The following is a 10,019-nucleotide window of genomic DNA, read 5'->3' as shown; positions in this document are numbered from 1 at the left end:
CCAGCGTTCTTTTAGCATGCAGCTTTAGTCAGACTTTTCTCAACTTACTGCTCATAATATTTTTTTCTTTGCTTCTATCTTGACCCTTTTGAAATAACATAGTCATGTTTGCTGCTTTCAAATCCTCTAGAATCTCTCCCAAGTCTAGTGAACTTTAAAAAATGTCAGTTAAAGGTTCACTGGTTTTCTCATTCACTTGCTTTAAAATTCATGGATAGCCGCCATTGAGATGGCTACTCTGTCTGCCTGAAGATAGCGCCGTGAGCAGTTGTGCTTTTTATCTGTATCTGTCTGACTCTTATTCTTACAATCTTATGAAATCTATTTGTGGTAGGACAATGTCTTATTTAACATTTTTCCTAACACAAATTTAAAGAAATATTTTTACTTTATATAACAAAATGATATAATCATTATTATAGAAATGATTTTTGATATATTAAGGTTAAGAGAATGGTAGTTTGAAACTAATAGTTATAAAAGTATTTTCTTAACGTTGTTTTAAACCTTCATGAAAGCTTATTCTTATGTGGAAAGATTCAGGGAAATTAAAATCCTATTCTCTTTTAGAAATCATACACAAAACCTTATTATACCTGATGATTTTTTTCCTGAGATAAAGGAGTTCAATGGAGGAATGGGTAGATATGTATACACAGGAACATTCCTCTAAAAATGATAGCCTATTTAAAATTAAGGCTTTTTTATCCAAACACTATATGTTTACCTATACTAGGTATAGCTAACCAAATATACCATAGATATACAGAGAATTATGTTGAGATGATATTTTAATAAAGAATATATAGGTATGAGTAGATAAAATAAAAGAAGAATTATTCCCTAAATAAAATCTCAATACAGTCTGTCTCGAATGCCAGTTTACAGTTTTAAGAAACAGTTTTGTAGAACTTAACTTTAGAAAGTTACCATGTAGGTAATTAGACTATTTGTTTGGAATTAATTAGTAAATAATTTGTTTAAAATTTGGGAAATTAAATATTAGGTAGTCTGAATATATACTTTATGTCCACAGATTTTTGGAAATGGTGCTTCATCTTCAGCATATTATGTCAATGCATATTTATGCCACATTACCGTCAAATTATGATATGAAAAATCCCTGATTTTTTTAAACACCTTAATCAGCCAACATAGACCACATGGTCAGACCTGGGGTCTATTTAAATGCTCTTAATAGTGAATTGAATAAATGCTGTTCTTTGGTTTTGTACAGCAATTCAGATTAAAAACATCTCTATCCTTTGGTAGAGATTTTTCTGTTCTCTGTATGTTGGTGGGTTTTATACAATTATCTAAAATGAGAACTAGTTTCTGCACCATAGACTCATCCACCTAGAAATAAGTTGTCATCAGAAAATGTCTGTTGGGTAGTGACAGATTAAAATCAGACTTTTTATAAAACCTAATGTGTTTCAGGTTGTCAAGAAAAGATATGTTTTATTCAAATGGCAGTAAGTTGTTTCATAATGTATGTATTGCAAGAATTTAATGTGCATGAAACCATGTTTACGAGACATGCTAAAAAGTTACCTTTTCAGGATCTGGTTTTTTATGTGAAAGAATGACATCCAAATATTTTTTTTCTTCACCTCCTAGGAGGGTTTCCAAATTAAAATTTAACTTTTCTTGCTTTTAAAAGAAATTGAGCTAAAATTTGTAGTGGCTAATGGTTTAAGTTCTCCATGAAATAGGCAATAAGTAGAAGAAAAAAAGAAAACTAGGCGGGGTTGATGAAGGGATAGAAGAAAGGAAGAGCCTTTGGAAGGACAAAGGGAAGAATAGGTGGTATTCCTCTGTAATAAATTGAAGATCAATGGATAAGGAACAGGGTGTTTTCAAAAACAAGTGAAAAGGAGAACAGAGAATATTAGAGGCTAGGAAGGGTAGAAGGAAGGGAAAGAGGGGAAGAGGTTTGTTAATGAATACAAAATTACAGCTAGATAGGAGCAATAAGTTCTAGTGTTCCCTTCCAGCCTAGAATGACTATAGTTGAGTGTAACATATAGTTTCAATTAGGAGGAGTACAGTGAATGTTTCCAACACAAATAAATGATAAATATTTGAGATGATGGATATTCTAATTATCCTGATCTGATCACTATACATTATTTGTATCAAAATATCACCCGGTGTAGCCTGTGAATATGAAATTATATGTCAATTAACAAAACAAACAAACAAAAAGGTTTGGAGTGGTCATGGAGCTGGAACCAGAGACTGGTGATTATTACTCTTGGAGAGGAAGGGAGAAGGCCTGGCTGAAACATGAACAAAGTCTCTGTCCCTGGCTTTGGTAACTCATGAAGAGGGACTTTGAGTAATTCCTGCACTGCAGTCCTGCCTCAAGTGGGCCATCAATATGGCTTGAAGCTGGAGCAACATCAATACTTCCTTTCATCAGCATCCACCTTCTCAGCCTTCCATACAGCAGTAGTAAAGGCTTCCATGATGCAAGATTTTTCCAAATTACATTCTGCTCGGAAACACTGCTCACATTGCCCCTAAGATACTCATTTGTGGCCACAGTTTGTTATTCTTGAATATACACTGATGGATTCAACTTTCTAATATTTTTATTACAGATTTCACATTTCTGGTCATTAGAGAGATTAGCTTAAGTTTACCTTTTTTTTTTTTTTAATCTTTATCTTGTTTTGGAAAGAGCTTCATGCTAGTTTGTAACTATTATGGAAGCTGTCATTTTTATTTTTTAATTCTCTGGAAAAAAGTTTGTGAAATTTAATCTGCTTCAGTGCTTCCTTTAGAAACATTTCAAAATTTTAAACTACTATTTTTTAATGATGATAGCATACATTACGTTTACATTTTTTTATATAGTATATTTTCACAAGTTGCATGTTCCAAAATTGTTTTTCTTTCCAACTTATACTTTTTATTTGTGCCTTTTCTCATTTTTTTGGATGGATTTTGCTAGATATTTACCAACATTAACAAGCAAAAAGGTTGGCCTTCTTGGTCTTTCAATTATATTTCTATGTTTAAATTAATTTTATTCTCATGTTCTTATATTCATTAGACAGTTTTTTGGGGGAGGGCTTTTGTAACAATATCATATTAAGTATTAGCTCTTTTCTTTTCAATGCCAAAATTTTCTAAGTATAATTCTAGTTAAATATTATCATTATGTAATATTTTATAATTGTTCAGATAAAAATTTTCAAATTTTTATGATTTTTGATGCATGATTTACTTAGAAGTATTTTAAATTTCCAAATATTTGTATCTTTTTAAAATTGAAACCTTTGTTGATTTAATATATAAGCTAGTGTTCCCAGATTTATTCTTCATCTTCTAAACCTCTTTGCCTTCATTTGGTTAGCTTATAACTTTGTTATCAGAGTCTAACTTTACTGCCCTCGGTAGAGTGCCATGACGTCACAGGACTCACAGCAACCTCCAGCTCTTGGGCTTCCGCGATTCTGCTGCCTCAGCCTTCAGAGAAGCTGTGACTACAGGTGCCTGCCGCAACACCTGGCTATTTTTATTGTTGTGGTGGTTGTTGCAGTTTGGCCTGGGCTGGGTTTAAACCCGCCACCCTTGGTATGTGGGGCCGGCACCCTACTCACTGAGCCACAGGGGTATCTATTTACTTAGAAATTACACACTCTGGGTGGCGCCTGTGGCTCAGTGAGCAGGGTGCCCGAGGGTGGCGGGTTCAAACCTGGCCCTGGCCAAACTGCAACAAAAAAATAGCCGGATATTGTGGTGGGCGCCTGTAGTCCCAGCTACTCGGGAGGCTGAGGCAGGAGAATTGCCTAAGCCCAGGAGTTGGAGGTTGCTGTGAGCTGTGTGACGCCATGGCACTCTACCGAGGGCCATAAAGTGAGACTCTGTCTCTACAAAAAAAAAAAAAGAAATTACACACTCTATTATTCTTCATAAGTGAATAAAATGCAGTAGCTCTGGTTATTCCCCTATTGACCAATATGATATTTTTGGATATTTGCTTTCTTTCTTTTTAACCCAATGACTTGCGTATTGTTTCTACTATTTTAAGTGTTCAGTTGTCTATTTATACCTACACAATCATTGTTATTTTTTGATAATCTTACTGTGTTGCCAAATGCAAATCTAAACATACATTAACCCATCTTCTTCCTGTTGCTTGTCTTATACTAAAATTTTTCCCTATAGGAAAGAAGCTTCCAGTGATATTTAGATTTTAACTTATCTTTCATTCATAGGAAACTTCTAATCCTTATTCTCGTCTATTTTAGGTCTTGGAACTCCATTTCTTTCTGTCATTGTCTTTGTTGAGAAGTAGTCTCACTCTGTGGTCTCAAACCTGAGTGCTTTTATATCACAGCTCACAGCAACCTCAAACTCCTGAGCTCAAGCAATCCTCTTGCCTCAGCCTCCTGAGTATCTGGGACTACAAGCATGTGCCCCACCCAGCTAATTTTTCTGTACTTGTAAAGATAATGTTTTACTCTTGCTCAGGCTGTTCTTAAACTCCTGAGCTCAAGCAAATCACTCTCCTTTACCTCCAGAGTGCTAGTATCATAGCATTGTGCCCAGCCAGCACTCCATCTCTTAATAATATCATTTTAATCTACTTTAAATCTAACAATTTTCAATAACACATATGTCCGTAATAAGCCCTCATAACACAGCACTTCTATATAGGTTTGTTTACCATTTTCTTGACTCTCTTGAATTCCTCATAATAATATAATTTGGGATTTGTGTCATCCTGAAGCAGTTCTTATAAATGCCTTCTTTTTTTTTTTTTTTTATTGTTGGGGATTCATTGAGGGTACAATAAGCCAGGTGACACTGATTGCAATTGTTAGGTAAAGTCCCTCTTGCAATCATGTCTTGCCCCCATAAAGTGTGACACACACCAAGGCCCCACCCACCTCCCTCCTTCCCTCTTTCTGTTTCCCCCCCCATAACCATAATTGTCATTAATTGTCCTCATATCAAAATTGAGTACATAGGATTCATGCTTCTCCATTCTTGTGATGCTTTACTAAGAATAATATCTTCCACGTCCATTCTCCTGAAACCACAATCATTTCTTAGCTACTATTTTACATGGAGACTAAAGAATCCAACTGACTGGGTGAATGCAGATCCAGTTTGGTTTGACCTTGTCTTTGTGTAATAAACCAGTGAGTTACTTTAACTTCATGATGGACCCTGATTGCAAGCTATGTACCTGAGCATGCTCAGATTAACATAGTTTACAAGGCTGGTGGAGCCTAGATGCTCAGACCAAAGAGTAGGAAACAAATTAAAAAATGGACACCACACAATGAAATTGAACCCTGGCATTACCCCAAGGCAGGTTCCAGTCATTGTAAGTTGCAATCAGACCGCACCTCCTTGTTCTATGCTTATAAAACCCTACACCAGGCGCTAGCTCAAGGAGACAGATGCAAGCCTGACTCCTGTCTCCTTGCTGAGCAAACCTGGTGTTTTGGTGTTTGTCTTCCCATTGAAGTCAAGCAAATAGAGCCAGTTGATTTAAGCAATACTTGTGTGTACTCTCCTCTTGCAGGTTCCAAAGGTACCTCAAATTTAACATATTTAAAGTTTAACTCTAGTGATCTTCTTTATCAAGCTCAATTCCTTCCCATTATTTTCCTCTCATGGTAAATGGCCTCACCTTCTACTTCATAAAGGAGTAATGGGGGACTTAATGTCTCAGACTCCCACCATTTTATATTAGGCAACAGCCCTGCTGATACTGACTTGTTTTAATTTGCTCTCTACTAAGAATCTTTATTGCACTGTCCTTTCAAAGTAGCTTTCATCTTTTGGCACTAACACTGCCTGCTAACTTAATTCTTCATATCTACTTTAGCTTTTCTCTTACCCATAACATCACTGTGGCAAAATACAAATCTGATAATCTTACTCTATCCTTTCTGATAAAATTTGCTTCAATTTATCTCCATTTCTCTTTGCATTAAAAAACAGTCACTTCAAAGTGGCCTGCAAGACCTAATATATTTGCCGCTGTCAGACTCTCCCTCCTGCTCCTGTGCTGTTCTCCACCCCGCTGTCTGCACTCACATCACTCTGAATTCCTCAGCAGGCCCTGCATGGTTTAAACATGGCTTTGTGAAGTAAGTTGTACTCATTATTTTACCTCAGACTGTTGGCAATTTTTTCTTATTAAAAATAACTGTGGAATAAATGAATAGGATGAATAGCTTAAAAGTATAGCTCAGTGGAAAATGTATTTGAGTTCGAAAGTCAAGCCAAAACTGAGAGTTAAGATTCAAAAATTTGAAAAAAAAGAAGAACTTAATGTTGGGGTTTATAGTGAGTAAAAGGAAGGGACATAACTGAATAAGGTGTTGAGGCAACTGGGATACTTCCACAAATGATGGGTTATTTAAGAAATCGTGAACCTTGGGCAAAGCACTTTGTTCTCTTTATTTGGAACCAAGGATAAATTTTGGTGCCCATTGACCATATACTACCTAAATTTATTTGTGAATTTACCTACCCAAGCATATTTTTTAACCTTTCCATATGATTACTTCATCATCATTCATAGCCATTAGTCATTGGATGGGAACTAGACATGGTCTTACATTAGCTTTCTCATAATATTTTCTATACCTGTTGACTAAATTTTAATTTCTTTTTAAGGAGGAGAATATTGTATGTAATCATGTATGTAATTATTCACATTGATAGTTATTAAATCTCATATACACAGAATAAAATCTGTATAAACGTGCTAGTATCATATATTCAGTGAAATTAGAGCATTTTTCAAAAATATTTTTAGCTTTTGCCAATATTGGTGGCATTTATGCAGGGAATTCTTTATGCTTTCTGTCCTTTTTGTCTATCAGGAAAATTACTTTGTTCTCCTAAGTTATAGAAATGTACTTGATAAAAAGATTCTTAGTAAATATGTTACTTTTTAATTTAAAAATTTTTCTTAGATGTTTATTTAAAAATTGATCATGTAATTGAAGCAGTATTGTTTACTTAATCTGGGGTTATAATACACATTTATTCATTCAGATGAATTGCACCTTTAAATAAATGTCAATCATCATTATAAATCTTAACACAAGCAGGATCCAATGAGATAAAATTTACAAGCATAGTAGTCTTGTAGGTTCAATGGAAACAAGGAAAATGCATGAATTTTCATAACTCAGCATCAGCATCCTTGACTTGTTTCAATCAACAAGATCCTTTATTTCTACATGCTTTGTACAAATCTCATTTTCTTCCATAGAAATAAAAAATTTTATTAATTTTGTTATTTAAATTATTAATTTTAAATTATGGTGACAACTTTATTTAACATGGGCCCAATAAAGTACATGAATGTATTTAGCATGTATGTGAATTAGCAAATATATGTCATACAGATACTATATAAAATGAGTATGTTTATATATGAAACACACATTATGATAATTTTAAAACACCTTTGTGTCTTCACTCAGTTGAGAATTAAAATATTACCAAAATCTTATGCTATTTATTCTCTAATAATATTGCCATCCTCCCTTCCCCCAACTCAACTCCACTTTCAAGGTAAGTAAATATCCTGCACAATGAGATTGTCATTTCTTCGATTTCAATAAAAGTTTGAATAAATTTTAACAAGTATGTAGAAATATTTATGAAACATGTGAAAGGTAAAAATAATAATAACATGAAGACAAGGGTACATGAAAAGTAAGGAAGAAAAGTAATTCTATTATAGAAACTTTGAGTTATATTCTGTTCTCTCAGATCCTTAGAATCCAGTATTTTTAGTTTTTCTTTTTCTTTTTTTTAATGCTACTGATAAAAATTTATTCTTCCTTTAAATAAGACTATAATGCTGTGAATTGTCTGTTTATAATTACAATTCCAAGATTTATGCTAAGAATTTTTTCCATCAAGAAAAAGATTCTTTTTTAAAAAAGGCCAAGGGAAAAAATTCAAAGCTATCCAAAATAGAAAGGTTTAGTAGCAACAACTGATATTACCCTTTACACACAAAATGTACTAATCTACACAGGCTCGTCCTCATACAACATACACTGCATTTAGATATTTGACACATGAAGCTTTCTCCTGAGGGCACAGACAGACACAACATTTACTTTGTCAAATAGGCTCACGGTTTTAGTTTGGAGGACCATTTGTTAATGACAGGTGCACTTAGTAGCTATCATGTCTTCATATTCTTTATAAGCAATTGAACCACTGGGCTCAATGGTCAAAACACTCAAAGGGCTGTATTTGGTAGGTACACATGATGGTCTCAGCCCTGAGGGGTCGAGTGTCTCATAGATGATGTTCTGGACCACGGTGTGAACTGGAGAGCCATACCGATGTGGAACTTCCCTGGGACAGTCACCTTTGCAATATCGAGGGTTATATCTGTGCGGGGCCACGATCCAGTTGCCCCACTTCATCCTGCTAAAGCTAAGTCTAAAGTCATGGAGCTCACACTCATTTGGGGGGAAAAGAAATTGAAGTATTCACTCAGATTCAAGGAAGCTGGAACCAGGGGCTGCTTCAATTCAGAGACGGCAGTTTCCTGACCTCTCCAGTGACGGGAAAATCTCCCATCCCTAGCAGCCTCTTCTCCCACAGCATAGGCAGACAGATTGCTCTTCTGGTCAGGAACCTGTGAAAGGAATATCACCTATGATAAGCCTGAGCTCTTGTATCATTCAGATATAAGATCAGTGAGGGGAACACCAGAAGAGTCACGTTAAACAGGCCATCCTGTGCCAAAGGAGGCTGCAGGTGGTCTCGCGTGCAGGTAAAATTTACAGACATGTGAATCTTCTTGTTGGAGGCCACTAGAGACTGAAAGAGGGTGATTACATCAATCTCAATCCATTTATGTTTCTTTCCAAATTCAAATTGTGAGTTAAAAGTAAAGGAATGTGGAGCTCTAGAGAGAGTATTGCCAAAAGATTTTGTTTTTTTTTTTTTTATCACCAGGTTGCATACACATTCAATAAGAGAGAAAAAGGGAACTGAATTGTTGATAGTGTATAGCAAGACTGACTTGAGTAAGTATTCAACAGCGGTAACAAGATCCAGGTCAAAGAGCAGGTCCCCTGATGGAAGGATTCCTGTTACCTGGTCTCCAGGAGCCTGTTTGTGCTGGGCACAGGGGGTGAAGAGATGAATAGTATTATAGAGGTGACTTCTGTTGGTTTTAGGAATCCCTTCCTGAGTAGCATATTCCTTATAGAGCTTCTTCATGTATTGCAAGTCTCTGGAGTCTGGCTGTAGTCTAAGTGCCCCATCTTGCCCATCAGATAGGACTTTGAAGAGAAGGGGAGGGAGGCCAGATCTATCCCTCCTGTCTGCAGGCTGCAGCAAGGACCAAGGCTCAGCCTCAGATGCCAATTCAGAACTAGCTGCAATCAGCTTCTCTCCTAGAAGCCTAAGAACCAAGGCTACTAGGAAAACATAACCAGGCAAAACAGCAAAACCAAAGGAGGAATTTGCCGGGAAGTGCCATGGCTTGTAACGTCTAGGGAGGAACACATTTTCTAATGCCAGTCTTCTTTCGGAAGTAGTTTCTTTCACTATGATGATGATCAGATTTTTTTCCATTGATATTTATATTTTAGTCATGCCTATCATAGCAAATATTGGCTAAATGAAACAAATATATTTATAAAATTTATAGACATTTAGGTTGCTCCGTATTTATTTATTTATTATTATAGTGTTGCTGCTGTTTACATTATTATTGTGTCTCCTTGACAAATATGCAATATTTCTCTCGAATACATGCTGCATGTAAACTCAGTAGGTGTCAGTGTATGATCTGGATAATTCATTTCTTTATCATTCTCTCATATTTTTCCTTACATATGTGAAATAGGCCTTTTATAATTTATGTATGATAATTCCAAATTTTGTAGTCTACACTGTTTAGTTCTACTGCTGGTTGGTCTGCTATGGGCTCCCTAATATGGTTGTCCTGCTTTCCATTAGTATTGAAATATAGCTTGGTGGCTCCTGTGGCTCAGTGA

General features: G+C 35.5%; 1 pseudogene; it reads right to left on the bottom strand.

Annotated features, from left to right (window-relative positions):
* Positions 1-8,159: 8,159 nt before the first annotated feature.
* On the bottom strand, positions 8,160-9,499 carry LOC128590340 (growth/differentiation factor 9-like; annotated as a pseudogene).
* Between the last annotated feature and the right edge of the window lie 520 nt (positions 9,500-10,019).

This window comes from Nycticebus coucang, chromosome 1 (genome assembly GCF_027406575.1).
Source record: "Nycticebus coucang isolate mNycCou1 chromosome 1, mNycCou1.pri, whole genome shotgun sequence".
Lineage (NCBI taxonomy): Eukaryota > Metazoa > Chordata > Mammalia > Primates > Lorisidae > Nycticebus > Nycticebus coucang.
The sequence above is the reverse complement of the archived record's forward strand: the minus strand, read 5'-3'. Positions and strand labels throughout refer to the sequence as shown.